This window comes from Vulpes vulpes, chromosome 12, assembly GCF_048418805.1.
Source record: "Vulpes vulpes isolate BD-2025 chromosome 12, VulVul3, whole genome shotgun sequence".
Taxonomy (NCBI): Eukaryota; Metazoa; Chordata; class Mammalia; order Carnivora; family Canidae; genus Vulpes; species Vulpes vulpes.
In genome coordinates, this window is record NC_132791.1 from 65,875,755 (window position 1) to 65,893,555 (window position 17,801).

Below are 17,801 nucleotides of genomic sequence, written 5' to 3' on the forward strand. Positions count from 1 at the left end.
GCATTATTATTTGGGCTGATGTATGGGGTGCACATGTCCATTCTTTTCTTATTAAAAAGTTTCATTACCATTTGGCAAGAGCATTTCATCCCACTTTCTAGACCTATGCTATATGTTGCTAACTGACTGAGTGGCATAGGCATGAGTTTGCATCTTACTAGATCACCCAACAACACCTGTATTTTTTGTGGCTGTCAGTAATCCCATCAGAATGGCTCTGAATTCATGTGATCATCATCTACCAGGTAGGCAGGACAAAGGACACACTGTTCTCCTCCCTTATGCTCAGTCTCACCAAGCTAGCTCTCTGATCATTTCAAAACTCCAGTTTCCTCACTCCCAACACATCATTTCCCTCCTTTCCAATTTCACTTTCAGACTCTGATGACATAGGCTTAAGAGATCAATTAAACTTTAATACTGTTCACATCTATCCCATTGATTCCCAATCATTTCACTTATATCTTTTTGATTTGCCCTTTACCAACTGGACCAACTAGAATACCTATTTGATAACTTGTCAAGTTACACTTAGGTTACTATGATCTAGCAGGTCCTTCAGCTAGAAGCATCTCTCTTCCTGAAACCACTTTTATTAAGATATTTCCTGGGTAAGGTGTATAGTTGTAGGCTCAGTTGTACCTCATACTCTAGATCCCTCACTAGTGAACCCTACTGCCAAGTCTGCTCTGTTTCCCTTCTTCCTCCATCTCAACCTTGCACCTGGATAAAACCTTCTCCTGACTCCACGTTCCATGGCCTGAGGTAGCACCCCTCTGCTCTGCTATTCTGATCCCATGTGCCAGGCAAAGCCCAACCCAGCACTCCTATTCCCCAAGATATTTTTCCAATCAAACTCTAGTCCACAGTAATGTTCTTTTCACACCAATTTTCTATGTTGTTCTCAAAAGCATTGTCATGAAGCTTCTCCAATTTGAAAAAAAAAATGTCATATACAGTCTGTGGTACTATTGGTTTATCCTCTTAAGTTAGTATCCATTACACCTATTTTCTTACCTTTGTGGTCAAGCTTTTTAATTTTTTTCAAATTATTTATTTTATTTGGAGAGACTTTCTACATCTTGTGTTAACACTAGTGGTCAGTGCAGGGCTAAGCACAGATTGGATTTTTAACTGATGTTTCAGGGAAAATGTGTTCTTCAGCTGGAGACAAGAGAGTCATTTGGTGACAAAAATGAGACTAGAACAGTTTTATGTAAGGACAAGAATAAATTGAGCTAAATGATTATACTTGTATCAAATTACTGAACCTCAGAAAAAATGTAAACTATATTAACTCACCAGTGACAAAATCTACCATATATCCTCTATCTCATGGATTAGAAAATGATTCAATTGTATTATTTTGCTTTGTTTTCAGAATGTATGACAAGTAATAATTTTCTGTTTGTGAAATATAGCTCTGAACTTTTTGATTTATTTGCTCATAGGTTTGTAAAAATATGTTTATTGGTTTGGTTGAAAAAATATTGAGGGGGGCAAGATGGTGGAAGAGTAGGGTCCCCAAGTCACCTGTCCCCACCAAATTACCTAGATAACCTCCAAATCATCCTGAAAGTCTACGAATTCGGCCTGAGATTTAAAGAGAGACCAGGGGATCCCTGGGTGGCGCAGCGGTTTGGCGCCTGCCTTTGGCCCAGGGCGCGATCCTGGAGACCTGGGATCGAATCCCACATCAGGCTCCCGGCGCATGGAGCCTGCTTCTCCCTCTGCCTGTGTCTCTGCCTCTCTCTTTCTCTCTGTATGACTATCATAAATAAATAAAATTAAAAAAAAAAAAATAAAGAGAGACCAGCTGGAACGCTACAGTGAGAAGAGTTCGCGCTTCTATCAAGGTAGGAAGACGGGGAAAAAGAAAGAAAGGAACAAAAGGCCTCCAAGGGGGAGGGGCCCAGCGAGGAGCCGGGCTGAGGCCGGGGCGAGTGTCCCCAGGACAGGAGAGCCCCGTCCCGGAGGAGCAGGAGCTGCACCGACCTTCCCCGCGGAAAGGGGCTACAGGGAGTTGGAGCAGGACCCAGGAGGGCGGGGATGCCCTCGGGCTCCCTGAGACACTAACAGGCACCTGCGCCCCAGGAGATGCGCCGAGCTCCCTAAGGGCTGCAGCGCTCGGCGGGACCGGAGCAGCTCGGAGGGGCTCGGGCGGCGGCTCCGCGGAGGGGGCTGCGGGGCGGGAGCGCGAATCCAACAGCGCAGGCCCCGGAGCACAGGGCGCCGGGACACAGCCCAGGATCCGGCCTCCCCCGGGACAGGCAGAGGCCGGGAGGGCCCAGGACAGCAAGGACGCTCCTGCCCCGAGCTGAGCAGATCAGCGGCCCCGCCCCGGAGCCCCCAGGCCCTGGCAGACCGAGAGCCCCGGAGTTACTGTGGGAGCTGAATCAGGGCTCCAGAGCTGGCCCCGCCACTGGGGCTTCCTCCTGGGGCCTCACGGGGTGAACACCCCCCACTGAGCCCTGCACCAGGCAGGGGCAGAGCAGCGCCCCCAAGTGCTAACACCTGAAAATCAGCACAGCAGGCCCCTCCCCCAGAAGACCAGCTAGATGCACAGGGGAAAAACAAATTATTGACCAAGCAGCGCTGGAAAGTTCCAGGGGAAGTCGAGGGATTTATAGTATATAGAATCAGACGATACTCCCCCTTGTTTTTGTTTTCTGTTTCCTTCCCCCCCTTTTTTCCTTTCTTCTTCTTTCTTCTTCTTCTTCTTCTTTCTTCTTCTTCTTCTTCTTCTTCTTCTTCTTCTTCTTCTTCTTCTTCTTCCTTTTCTTTTCTTCTTCTTCTTCTTCTTCTTCTTCTTCTTCTTCTTCTTCTTCTTTCTTCTTCTTCTTCTTCTTCTTCTTCTTCTTCTTCTTCTTCTTCTTCTTTTTCTTCTTTCTTCTTCTTCTTCTTCTTCTTCTTCTTCTTCTTCTTCTTCTTCTTCTTTTTCTTTTCTTCTTCTTCTTCTTCTTCTTCTTCTTCTTCTTCTTCTTCCTTTTCTTTTCTTCTTCTTCTTCTTCTTCTTCTTCTTCTTCTTCTTCTTCTTCTTTCTTCTTCTTCTCTCTTCTCTCTCCTCTCTTTTTCTCCTTTTCCCAATACAACTTGTTTTTGGCCACTCTGCACTGAGCAAAATGACTAGAATGAAAACCTCACCTCAAAAGAAAGAATCAGAAACAGTCCTCTCGGGACGCCTGGGTGGCTCAGTGGTTGAGCGTCTGCCTTTGGCCCAGGGCATGATCCTGGAATCCCAGGATCGAGTCCCATATAGGGCTCCCTGCATGGAGTCTGCTTCTCCCTCTGCCTCTCTCCCTCCCTCCCTCTCTCTCTCACCCTCTCTCTGTGTGTGTCTCATGAATAAATAAATAAAATCTTAAAAAAAAAAAAAAAAAGAAAAGAAACAGTCCTCTCTCCCACAGTTACAAAATCTGGATTACAATTCAATGTCAGAAAGCCAATTCAGAAGCACTATTATAAAGCTACTGGTGGCGCCAGAAAAACGCATAAAGGACTCAAGAGACTTCATGACTGCAGAATTTAGATCTAATCAGGCAGAAATTAAAAATCAATTGAATGAGATGCAATCCAAACTAGAAGTCCTAACGATGAGGCTTAACGAGGTGGAAGAACAAGTGAGTGACATAGAAGACAGTTGATGGCAAAGAGGGAAACTGAGGAAAAAAGAGACAGACAATTAAAAGACCATGAGGATAGATTAAGGGAAATAAGTGACAGCCTGAGGAAGAAAAATCTACGTTTAATTGGGGTTCCCAAGGGCTCTGAAAGGGACAGAGGTCCAAAATATGTATTTGAACAAATCCTAGATGAAAACTTTCCTAATCTGGGAAGGGAAACAGGCATTCAGGTCCAGGAAATAGAGAGATCCCCCCCTAAAATCAATAAAAACCATTCAACACCTCAACATTTAATAGTGAAGCTTGCAAATTCCAAATATAAAGAGAAGATCCTTAAAGCAGCAAGAGACAAGAAATCCCTAACTTATATGGGGAGAAAAATCAGATTAACAGCAGACATCTCCACAGAGACCTGGCAGGGCAGAAAGGGCTTGCAGGATATAGTCAGGATCCTAAATGAGAAAAACATGCAACCAAGAATACTTTATCCAGCAAGGCTCTCATTTAGAATAGAAGGAGAGATAAAGAGCTTCCAAGACAGGCAGGAACTGAAAGAATATGTGACCTCCAAACCAGCTCTGCAAGAACTTTTAAGGGGGTCTCTTAAAATTCCTCTTTAAGAAGAAGTCCAATGGAACAATCCACAAAAACAGGGACTGAATAGATATCATGATGACACTAAACTCATATCTTTCAATAGTAACTCTGAACGTGAATGGGCTTAATGACCCCATCAAAAGGCGCAGGGTTTCAGACTGGATAAAAAAGCAGGACCCATCTATTTGCTGTCTACAAGAGACTCATTTTAGACAGAAGGACACCTACAGCCTGAAAATAAAAGGTTGGAGAACCATTTACCATTCAAATGGTCCTCAAAAAGAAAGCAGAGGTAGCCATCCTTATATCAGATAAACTAAAATTTTTCCTGAAGACTGTAGTGAGAGATGAAGAGGGACACTATATCATACTTAAAGGATCTATCCAACAATAGGACTTAACAATCTTCAATATATATGCCCTGAATGTGGGAGCTGCCAAATATATCAATTAATAACCAAAGTTAAGACACACTTATATAATAGTACACTTATACTTGGTGACTTCAATCTTGCGCTTTTTACACTCGATAGGCCTTCTAAACACAACATCTCCAAAGAAACAAGAGCTTTTTTTTTTTTTTTTTTTTTTTTTTGAAACAAGAGCTTTAAATGATACACTGGACCAGACGGATTTCACAGATATCTACAGAACTTTACATCCAAACTGAACTGAATACACATTCTTCTCAAGTGCACATGCAACTTTCTCCAGAATAGACCACATACTGGGTCACAAATCAGGTCTGAACCGATACCAAAAATTGGGAACGTCCCCTGCATATTCTGAGACCATAATGCCTTGAAATTAGAACTAAACCACAAGAAGAAGTTTGGAAGGACCTCAAACACGTGGAGGTTAAGGACCATCCTGCTAAAAGATGAAAGGGTCAACCAGGAAATTAAGGAAGAATTAAAAAGATTCATGGAATCTAGTGAGAATGAAGATATAACCATTCAAAATCTTTGGGATACAGGAAAAGCAGTTGTGAGGGGGAAATACATCACAATACAAGCATCCATTCAAAAACTGGAAAGAACTCAAATACAAAGCTAACCTTACACATAAAGGAGCTAGAGAAAAAACATCAAATAGATCCTACACCCACCAGAAGAAGAGAGTTAATAAAGATTCAAGCAGAACTCAATGAAATAGAGACCAGAAGAACTGTGGACAGATAAACAAAACCAGGAGTTGGCTATTTGAAAGAATTAATAAGATAGATAAACCATTAGGCAGCCTTATTAAAAAGAAGAGAGAGAAGACTCAAATTAATAAAATCATGAATGAGAAAGGAGAGATCACTACCAACACCAAGGAAATACAAACGATTTTAAAAACATATTATGAACAGCTATACGCCAATAAATTAGGCAATTTGGAAGAAATGGATGCATTTCTGGAAAGCCACAAACTACCAATACTGGAACAGGAAGAAATAGAAAACCTGAACAAGCCAATAACCAGGGAGGAAATTGAAACAGTCATCAAAAAGCTCCCAAGACACAAAAGTCCAGGGCCAGATGGCTTCCCAGGGGAATTCTATCAAACGTTTAAAGAAGAAACCATACCTATTCTACTAAAGCTGTTTGGAAAGATAGAAAGAGATGGAGTACTTCCTAATTCGTTCTATGAGGCCAGCATCACCTTAATTCCAAAACCAAAGACCCCACCAAAAAGGAGAATTATGGACCAATATCCCTGATGAACATGGATGCAAAAATTTTCAACAAGATACTAGCCAATAGGATACAACAATACATTAAGAAGATTATTCACCATGACCAAGTAGGATTTATCCCTGGGAGGCAAGGCTGGTTCAACACTCATAAAACAATCAATGTGATTCATCATATCAGCAAGAGAAAAATACAAGAACCATATGATCCTCTCATTAGATGCAGAGAAAACATTTGACAAAATACAGCATCCATTCCTGATCAAAACTCTTCAGAGTGTAGTGATAGAGGGAACTTTCCTCAACATCTTAAGAGCCATCTACGAGAAGCCCACAGCAAATATCATTCTCAAAGGGGAAGCACCAGGAGCCTTTCCCCTAAGATCAGGAACAAGACAGGGATGTCCACTCTCACCACTGCTATTCAACATAGTACTGGAAGTCCTCGCCTCAGCAATCAGACAATAAAAAGAGATTAAAGGCATTCAAATTGGCAAAGAAGAAGTCAAACTCTCCCTTTTTGCCAATGACATGATACTCTACATAGAAAACCCAATAGGCTCCACCCCTAAATTGCTAGAACTCATACAGCAATTCGGAATTGTGGCAGGATACAAAATCAATGCCCAGAAGTCAGTGGCATTTCTCTACACTAACAATGAGACTGAAGAAAGAGAAATTAAGGAGTCAATCCCATTTACAATTGCACCCAAAAGCATAAGATACCTAGGAATAAACCTAACCAAAGAGGTAAAGGATCTATACCCTAAAAACTATAGAACACTTCTGAAAGAAATTGAGGAAGACGCAAAGAGATGGAAAAATATTCCATGCTCATGGATTGGCAGAATTAATATTGTGAAAATGTCAATGTTACCCAGGGCAATTTACACGTTTAATGCAATCCCTATCAAAATACCATGGACTTTCTTCAGAGAGTTGGAACAAATTATTTTAAAATTTGTGTGCAATCAGAAAAGACCAGGGGAATTTTAAAAAAGAAAACCATATCTGGGGGCATCACAATGCCAGATTTCAGGTAGTACTACAAAGCTGTGGTCATCAAGACAGTGTGGTACTGGCACAAAAACACACACATAGATCAATGGAACAGAATAGAGAATCCAGAACTGGACCCTCAACTCTATGGTCAACTAATATTCAACAAAGGAGGAAAGACTATTCACTGGAAGAAAGACAGTCTCTTCAATAAATGGTGCTGGGAAAATTGGACATCCACATGCAGAAGAATGAAACTAGACCACTATCCTGCACCATACACAAAGATAAACTCAAAATGGATGAGAGATCTAAATGTGAGACAAGATTCCATCAAAATCCTAGAGGAGAACACAGGCAATAAACACGCTTTTTGAACTTGGCCAGAGTAACTTCTTGCAAGATTCATCCATGAAGGCAAGAGAAACAAAAGCAAAAATGAACTATTGGGACTTCATCAAGACAAGAATCTTTTGCACAGCAAAGGATACAGTCAACAAAACTAAAAGACAACCTACAGAATGGGAGAAGATATTTGCAAATGATGTATCAGATAAAGGGCTAGTTTCCAAGATCTATAAAGAACTTATTAAACTGAACACCAAAGAAACAAGCAATCCAATCATGAAATGGGCAAAAGACATGAACAGAAATCTCACAGAGGAAGACACAGACATGGCCAACGCGCAGATGAGGAAATGCTCCGCATCACTTGCCATCAGGGAAATACAAAATCAAAACCACAATGAGATACCACCTCACACCAGTGAGAATGGGGAAATTAACAAGACAGGAAACCACAAGTGTTGGAGAGAATGTGGAGAAAGGGGAACCCTCCTGGTGGGAATGTGAACTGATATAGCCACTCTGGAAAACTGTGTGGAGGTTCCTCAAAGAATCAAAGATAGACCTGCCCTATGACCCAGCAATTGCACTGCTGGGGATTTACCCCAAAGATACAGATGCAGGGAAACGCTGGGACACCTGCACCCCGATGTTTATAGCAGCAATGTCCACAATAGCCAAACTGTGGAAGGAGCCTCGGTGTCCATCGAAAGATGAATGGATAAAGAAGATGTGGTCTATGTATACAATGGAATATTCCTCAGCCATTAGAAAGGACAAATACCCACCATTTGCTTCGACGTGGATGGAACTGGAGGGTATTATGCTGAGTGAAATAAGTCAATTGGAGAAGGACAAACATTATATGGTCTCATTCATTTGGGGAATATAAAAAATAGTGAAAGGGAATAAAGGAGAAAGGAGAAATAATGAGTGGGAAATATGAGAGAGGGAGACAGAACATGAGAGACTCCTAACTCTGGGAAACGAACTAGGGATGGTGGAAGGGGTGGTGGGTGGGTGGTGGGGGTGACTGGGTGATGGGCACTGATGTGGACACTTGACGGGATGAGCACTGGGTGTTATTCTATATTTTGGCATTTGAACACCAATAAAAAATAAATTTAAATAAAAAAAGAAGAAATATTGAGGAAGTTTTCATCCAAAGGAGGGCTTCTTTTTTTAAAAATTTTATTTATTTATTCACGAGAGACAGAGAGAGAGAGAGAGAGAGAGGCAGGCACCAGGCAGGGAGCCCAATGCAGGACTGGATCCCGGGACCCCAGGATCACACCCTGGGCCGAAGGCAGGCGGTAAACCCCTGAGCCACCCAGGGATCCCCAAGAAGGCTTCTTTTGATAATACATTAACACATAGACTTGGGGAGATATTTTCTCAGCTTTTAAGAACAGCTTTTAAATTGTGAAAATCTGGAGGTCTGATCCAAGAAGTCTATATCTCAATGGTTCCAAAAAAAATATGTTAGGCTCTTGTATGTTGTAAGGAATAGAACACCATTAAGGATCTCCCATAGTAAGGATTTCTAGGAAGGGTAGCTATAGAAATATAAGAGGAAGGAATTGTTTCCACAGCTATGGGTAAACCCTAAGGAGAACCAGGACATTGAGCAAACTACAACAACTGCAGGCATGCTTTTGAGTTGGGATTCCCCTGTAATTTTGTCTCTGCCAGTCATTACGGACCAGTACTTCTCAGTTCTTTCTACCTTATAGATTCTAATTTCTTTCATTTTTTAAAAAGCTTTTGCATATTTCATTTAGAGAGAGAGGAGGAGCAGTGGGAGAGGGTGAGAGAATTTTAAACAGACTCTGAGCTGAGTATGGAGCCCAAAGCAGTTGGAAGCTCAACTTGCTGTGCCACCCAGGTGCCCCTAAATTCTATTTTCTTATGACTTGTGCTGCCATGTTGCATCTATTGTCTCTTGGCTTCTATCTACTGCATTCTCTATGTATATTTCCACCATTATCCACACTGATATCTCTTGGCTCTTTTTGAAGTTATGTAAAATTTTCCTAAGGAAAATCTAACAGATTCTGTATTTCATCACCAATACCAAGGCTCTCTATGGCCTGCTGTGGTTTCTGACACCAATCTGTGGTACAATTAGGTGTGGTTAGAGTGGGAGGGGTTGTATTGTTCAAAGTGGTACCATACCAGTTTGCATTTTATTGGTAAATTTATCTTAGACTAGAGTTGGCCTTGCAGGACCAGGGAATTTGTCTTATTAGGGTCCTAGAATAAATAGATGTGGGGATGCTGGAACTGCACACTGAGAAACTCGTAAGACTAATCTGAAAGCCAGAATATCATGTTATTTACTTAAAATGAGAAATTCAGCTATCATGCAAATTAGATATCTGTGACTGCCTGGCCAATTCATTTTTCCTCCCTGTAGGCAGAGCTCAACTATGGGCAGGTTTGCCAGACAATTGGCCAGAGTACCAAGCTATGAGGTGTTCTAAACAATTTTGGATTTCTAGATATAACTCTTCACATAACTGGCCAAATGGAATTGGCTTCACTTCTGGTTCAGTAGGTTGGTACTTAGTGGAGATTTATTGAATGTGAAAGTTCTTTGCTGTACTTTTTGGTGGAAATAAAAATCAGTCCTTGCCAGTGCCAATCTATTTCTTTGAGTTCTTTTTCAGAATAGACAGCCATGTTGTATTTTGGACTAGGAGTTCAGCACCCAAACCCTTAAGACCTCCTGGTCTCTAATAGTGTAAGACAATAACCAATAGACTGACTTGATATTAACAATCTAATCCCGGACATTTATTCAAGATTTTGATTCTCTCACAATACCTTAAATCATCATGCATTTCTAACCTAAGAGCCTTTCTACTATTTTTAAGAGGAATTTACATATTTCTGATCTGATCCATTACCCATTGATTTAATATTCTCCTGGCACCACAGAAATATTTTCAAATATAAGGCCCCATTTTAATCCAAAGCCTAGTTCTTGGATAGCCAAATTTTTCCTCAGTTCTCCACTATTCCTCTTATCAGCCTGTCCTACTAAATGTTGAGCAACTTGAGGCCGAGGTGGAGTCTTAGTGCCAGGACCTAGCACCCTGTCTGACACATGGCTGGGTTTTGGTTGAAGTTAACTGAATATGAAAGTTCTCTGTTACTAATACATCCTGGTGATTTTTGTAATAACTGCCTATAGATACAAATTGAAGATAGATCTAAGGAATTAGTGAGTATAGCAGAGGAGTTAGCTTAAATCCCTTCATGTATGGATTTAACACCATCTCTGTGAGAAACATACCTTCCCTTTTCTGTTAAGGATATGATTTCAATACTGATTCAACTTCCTATTTGAGAGTAAATTGACAGAGTATCAGTATACAGTGTAAGAAAATGTCAGACTATTATGCTTTAGTATTTGGATTTGAACACTCTATTGGGAAGTGTGAAATGATCACCAGGACAGCTAATGGCATGCTATGTTGGCTTACTGTGATTCAACAAACAAAAGAGGGTAAGTCTCCTTTGGCATATTTGCTCTTTGTGTGGATATATTTGTTCTTTGTGTGTGGTGATGACTTATCCCAATCTGAGAATCACTTTATTTCTAGAGATATGATGATGACCTTTGCTCTTCATAAAAGAGCCATGTTATGACATCTTTAAATGACTTGGAATTATGTATATATTTATATATATTTATATACACACCTATATATAATGTATATATATGTGTGTGTGTGTATATATATGTTTCTTTTCTTTAGCCATCAAAGAGAAGGCAATTGCTCTCTCTTTTTAAGAGCCATTACCTACTATTAGCAGCAGTACGAAGTATGCTCTTATATATTATCTGGTACACTAATTAAATTGAATGGGGCAGTGAGAACGTATTCACAGTGTTGGAGCTAATGACCCAGTGCATTAGTAGTGATAGAGAAAGCACACAGGAAGACAAATGTCTTATTTTAATTGCACTATTGTGCCATTTGAATAAAGAGAGTGACATTTCTTTCAAATTGTCTGTAAGTAAAGTCTGTCATTATATGAATGGTAAAGTATCATCTCTGTCTCCAGACTAACTAATGTTTAGTAAACATTTTTTCTTTGTTGATTATATCCATTTAGGGACTGTAAAATCAGCGCTGCTAATGTAATTGTAAACGGATATTGATACCAATTACGGTTATTACACTGTTGAAAAATTAGGCAGTATGGGAGCCTCAGAATTGTTAGAAAAGATAGCCTATATATGTACTTTAAAAAAAAATAGCACCACCAATTAACAATGAAAGCCTGTGTTCAGGACCTCATGACAGAACAGACTTAAAAATATATAGAGTCTTGGGGGAATGTGAGTCTCACAAGAGTGGGGAATTGTTTGTTTTGTTAACACCCATGTGTCTAACATATAAAAGAATGCTTTGCATATAGTACCTTGTCAATATATATTTGCTGAATAAGTAAAAGTCATATATAGTCTTCCATGAAACTTTAACTTCTCATGAGTACCTCGGATGTGTTTCTGTTTCAATCCATGCAGTCTGCTGTAACTGAAATGCCATAGATGGGGTGTTTTAATTACAGAAATTATGTCTCATAGTTCTGAAGGCTCGAAGTCCAAGATAAGGGTGCCAGCAGATCCCCTATTTAATAAGAGATGACCTTTTTTTTTTTTTTTAAATCTGACCTCACATGGCAGAAAAGGTGAGAGAGCTTCCTGGGTGTGTTTGTTTAGTTTTTTTTTTTTTTTCCTATAAAGGCATTAATCCCATTCAGGAGGGCTCCACCCTGCCTCCAACGGGCCTGCCTCTATATACCGTCACATTGGGGCACAGTTTTCAACATGTAAATAGTGTGAGGACACAAATATTCAGTCTATGTCAATTTCCAAACTATTTATTGTCTTAGTTTATTAGGATTGGCCTTGAAATATAATATTAAAAATCTACTTCTCTCCATTCAACTCTCTGAGTGCCTCTTCTCAAGTATTATTAGTATCTGTTCCCTCTGTTTTGAGGAGCTAGGTTGTAGGAAGTTGTAGGAAATTTGGGCACAGTCATTTGGCTGTGCAAAAGCTGAACTCTTCTGTCCCCTTCCCCATGCTTTCAGCTCCCAGCTCCCTGTGCAATATCCTCCACCCACAGCTAAGGTAGTAATAATGTTGTGGCTTCATTCTTGTTAGAAATGGAATCAGAACATCAACATGCAGATAACTGATAAGTTTAATAAAACTCTAAGCTATGTTTGTATTATTACAATTTTTCAGTAAAGAAACTGAGATAAGTTGTTTGCACTAAGCAATAGAACACTTGAGCACCATGAAAAGTAACTTTGAATACCAGTATTTGCAGTAGCTTTCATTGGGAGAATTATTTAGTGATGACACTATCTGACGTCTAAAACTCTAGGCCTGATGGAGAGCAATTCATTTGTCTTAATTGATTTGAAGCCCTAGATTTTTCTAGGTTCTGTTGCAGTGACAAAATGATCCCAAATCTCTACAGGTTTCAACAGTGTTTATGTGGCATTCAAGTTGGTTGTTTCTCTGACACATAGGCTAGAGAAACAACCCCAGGATCAAAGAACAGTCCCTGAGACCTACCATACTCTAGGCAGAAGGAGCAGAACAAGAGAACTAACAGAACCACCCAATAGTTCTTGAAGCTTCTGCTCTGGTGTGCCATACAGCACATTCATATTCATATTCTGTTGGCTAAAGTTAGTCACGTGGTCAAGCTCAACTCTTTATTGGAGCAATGAGGTATGTTCGTTGCCCTAATAACTCCTGTCTCTTCCTGACAGTCTCCATAGTACAGCCAAATCTGTATATTCATTAATATTCTGGTCATATCACTCTCATTCATGAAACCTATTAATGGCTCCCTCATTGATGCTAGCAGTGAGGTTGAGCTCTCCCGATACAAGGGCAAGGAGACCAGAGGCTTCAGAAGCCTCTGTTGCTGAGCTGCTGAGGTTATTTGTTCAAGGGGAGACATACAGAAAAGAATCTGGTTCCCTCCACAGTCCTAGCATGAGGCTCCTTCGATCTGAGGAGGAGGCCCTGTCTTAGAGTCTTTTTTTCTTGATGATTCTCTTAAGGAAGTTCAAAAATTCAGGATGGCAGCTTTGAATAATTAAGGAGAGTCTGAATAGAAACAGAGCACTTGGTCAGGTGGGAAGAAGAAGTGGCTTAGTATCTCTTTACTACCCTCTTGCTCAATTGTAGGGTTTACCAGTGTCATGGGAGCAAAATTTAAATTAAAAGACGAGTTTCTAATTTTCACTTGGTTAAATGTTGGTATTGTCCAACCAAAATAAAAAGAAACAAAAAAAAAAAAAAAGAAAAAAAAAAGAAAGAAATAAAAGGATTTTCAAGTTGAGAATTTCACCTAGAGCCTTGTGTCCACTCAAGAGAAATACTTCAAGAACGAAACAGACCAAAGTGTTTGGCCTCCAGGCTCGCTTTTCTAACAATTAAATTGGCTGCCTTGCAAGCTATTTCAAAGACATTTCCTGTTTGAAGCAGTCTGCCCACTCTGCGTGAGAGGATGTAGCTGATTATCTTCCTATAAACAAGGGAAAGACCTCAGGTGGTCTGACTTGGAAGGGAAATGTGGCTGTGGGAGAGAGGAACCATCAGGGCTAAGGGAAAAAGCAAGAGAGGAAGCCAGAGGAAGGAGCTTTAAAGCATAAAACGAACTGGAAAAAATCCAAACAAGGTGCGATGGGAAGGTTCTGCTGGTGTTACTCATTCCTGGAACTGGCCACCCTTCTCTGGGCAAAGGACTGAGGTTGCTTATCTCATCGAGACACACTGGTGCTGTGTGCTGTGCAAGAACATGTCAGATCTAAGTGCGCGCTAGTTTTTACTATTTTTTTCACTATTGTGAAAGTGGTGAGTGTTTTGTGTAGTGCCTGGTTTTCTAAAGCAGAATATAAAGTCGAGGTGAACTGGAGCTATCAGAGAGAAAAATGCCTCTGGATGTAGTGAAACAAGCATGAAAGATTTTATTTAAGGCTATTGCAATAGGATTGGGAGGTTGAACTGCACTCCCACTCCCCTGAAACAAGAGACAGGAGCGTTTTAAGTGCTGAGGTGAACTAGTGGAAATTACTGGAAGATGTCATGGGGGAGACTGGTCAATGTGATTAGGTCATCCGAGTTTGCTAATTGGTGCTTCTAACAGTTAAGCTCCTACCTTTCCATAGAGACAGGCAGATAAGGACGCTACCTCCTATGGCTCTGGGGTCCTCCAGACATTCCTGGGTTATAGAAGTGGCAAGAGGCTTTTAAAAAGATTTACGTCTCATGGGACAGAGAAAGAACTTACAACAGAGAATTTTCTCAAGTTAATTCTCTAGGTAAAGGAAGATCAGGGCCTTTGGTCAGGAAGAAACCTGCCCGAAGTTCAGAGAAGTCGAGAGGAATGGTAAGCCCCTCTTGGTCGATAGAGGTTAGGCGCATTTAAGAGGTCGGTGAGAGCAGGTAAAGGTCTAACTGATTGCTTCTCTGCAAGTCAGCTCACTGAATTAATAATGAGAATGTATTGTTTCATGTCACAAAAACTTCTAGGTAACATTTGGTTTGAGCCAGGGCAGGAAAAGTTTCTTTTTCCAGTTCTCTCTGTTTCCTTGACCTTCACACCAGTGTGAGGGAGGTTCCCTCCATATGGTTTCAAGATGGTAGCCCTTTCCAGGGCTAGAATGTTCTTCACCACTTCCAACAGGAAAAGGAAGTTTTATCAGCAACTTGGGGAATAATAAGAAGGAGCTTTTTTTTGCCGAGAAGCCCAATAAATATCTCCTCAAGTCCTGTTGGCTCTTGCTGAAACAATCCTATGGCCAAGTAAATGGACTTTGCTGATTTTCCTGAATTAGAGGTAGGTTCGTTCCTAACATGAGGAGAGTATGTATATTAGTTTGCTTGGGCTGCTGTAACCAAGTACCACGAATTGGGAGGCTTAAAATAGTATAATTTTTTTTCTCCTAGTTTTGGAGGTTAAGTCTTAAATCAAGGTGTTGGTAGGACCATGGTCTCTTGCAAGCTTTAGGGGAGAATTTGTTGCATGTCTTTCTCTTGGCTTTTGGTGCTACCAGCCATCCTTGACTTTCTGTGGTCTATATAGCTGAGTAACTCCAACCTTTGACTTTGTGGCCGTGTCATTCTCCAGGTTCAGATTTCCTTCTTTTAAACAGGACACTGGCTATATTGGATTAGGGTTTATCCTAATGTCCTCATTTTATTTGGTAATATCTGTAAAGAACCTCTTTCCCAATAGGTCATAGTCACAGGTACTAGGGGGCTAAGACTTCAGCGTAGCTTTTTTTGTGGACATAATTCAATCCCAAACAGGAGGAGTTCCCATAATAAGGTTTCTTCCGTTTTGAAGAGGGGAATGGCTGTTGCAGAAGCAATAGAAAACTATCCATACATTGTTAGAAATAATTGTAATTTTAGGCATCCTGTTCCCTGATTCCCATCTCCTAAATTAAGATTCCTCTTTCCTAAAAAATGTACTCTAGTAATTCTGTTCTCCTCAAAGGATCTCCCATCCAGTGACCCCATCACCTTACTTCCCTCCCTACTTGGCTTGAGTTGCAAAGTCCTCATTAAAATCACTTTCTCGCTCATACTCTGAACATACTTGTCCTCTTTCTCTTGGTGAAGCACATTATACAAAACCATGACCCTGGCTAAATTACCTCTTGGTTAGCGCTGCTCCTGAGCCTGGGCCTCTGAACACAGCTAGAGAAAAAGACCCTTAAATGCTGACTGGTCTCATTTAAAATTTATGACCACAAATCTCAATTGTCCTCTCAATATTGCTTAGCCATCTTATTATATCTACATACATAAATATACATATATACTTATCTTATTCATTAAAATTCTCCCACTGTCTCGCCCTGTTTCACATCTTTCTTTTTCTTCAATGCTTCCATACTCCCCTAACATTCCTGATGCCCATCTGAGGCTCTTGTTTCTTATTTCAGTGATAAAACAGCAAACAAAGTAGAGCTTTATAAACCACCGATCACAGAATCTACCGGAGTGCCCTCCCCCCCCCCCCCAATGTACTCTTATACTCTGCCGTCCTTCCCATAACAGTGGGGATAATTTTTTAAGGTTGTTGATCAGATCATATTTTTCCTTGGTTATCAGTCTTTCAATAAATTAAGTATTGCCCAAAGAGCTTATCAGAAGCCTGTGAGTCTTCACACGATTTAGCACCTATTCTCCTTTCTAATTTCATCTACCATGTCTTCTACCACTAGCCCTGACTCCCTCTATCACTTGAACCTACTATTTTTAATTTCAGAGCACTTAACACGTCTTGAAAATATACTATGTATGTGTTCACTGCTCTATCCTTAGTGCCTAGAACATGCCTGGCAAGTAGGAGGTGGTCTACAAACATGGGTTGAATAACAGTAATGATATTACCAACAGCTCATAGTTTAGCATTTTATATATGCTACGTGATTAGTGCTCCACAGGGATTATTTTGTTTAGTAATGAGAACAGCTCTGTAATGGAGGTTCTCTCATTATGTCCATTTAAGGGGTTAATGCTTGATTTGACATCCTGTCACACCGCTTCTGAATGATAGAGACTGAATTTAAACCCTGGTTATTGGTTTTGAGAGCCTTATTCTCCACTGTTCTGCCTCTCTCAGGTACTCTCCTGCCTAAATTTCAAGCCCTGTTACAAACTCAGAGAAATTCGCTGCTCCATTTTGGAAATGCAAGTGGAAATGAATCACCCAAGCTTACGTGCATGTTCTCCACGCCTTCCCCCAGCTTCCCCTTCCCAGCCTAATTTCCAGGTCCTTCTGGTTGCATTACTGCATGAAGACATTTCACCTTCGGCTTTTACATGTGTTCCCCTGTAGATCCAACACAGCCTGTTAACTCTTTTAGGAGTTTTTGTTGTGCATTTTTATCTCCCAGGGCAAAGACCAATTGTCATTTTCCCACTCCTGTAATCTTTTCATTGCCAGAAAGATGCGAATGCATACTTTTAGGTCCATGAAAATGCATCGACATGAAAGAAACAGAGTTACCATAAATGATTAGGCATTGGCTGTCACTAAACAGACAGTAGGCCTGTCCTGGAGACTCAGTCATTACTTGATTTACTAATAAAAAACTACCCCAAACAAAAATATTCTTGTTTTGCATTTTTTAAAAATGAATTTAACATGATCATTGCTACAAGAATTACTATACTGATGCATAATGGAACTAAATATATGTTTTAGTAGCCAAAAAGTTTTGTGAGTCTCACTCCTAAGTAGGCACAGGAGTGATTTGGAAGAAGTTTCCTCTCTTACATGTGTCTGAAATTTTATTTTTTAGGAAGAGCTATGTCGGAGGGATCAGCCTGCTTATTGTAAGAGCTAGTTATTGTTTCCTTCACTACTTGTCTTCCTACAGTATGTTTTGTGTAATTCTGCTCTCTGCTTGCTTATCTTGAGTGTTTAACTTTAATCCACTTATTCGGTGGAATGTTCACTAGATATGTGTTTTATTTCATAGATGGAAAATAATCCTTTAGG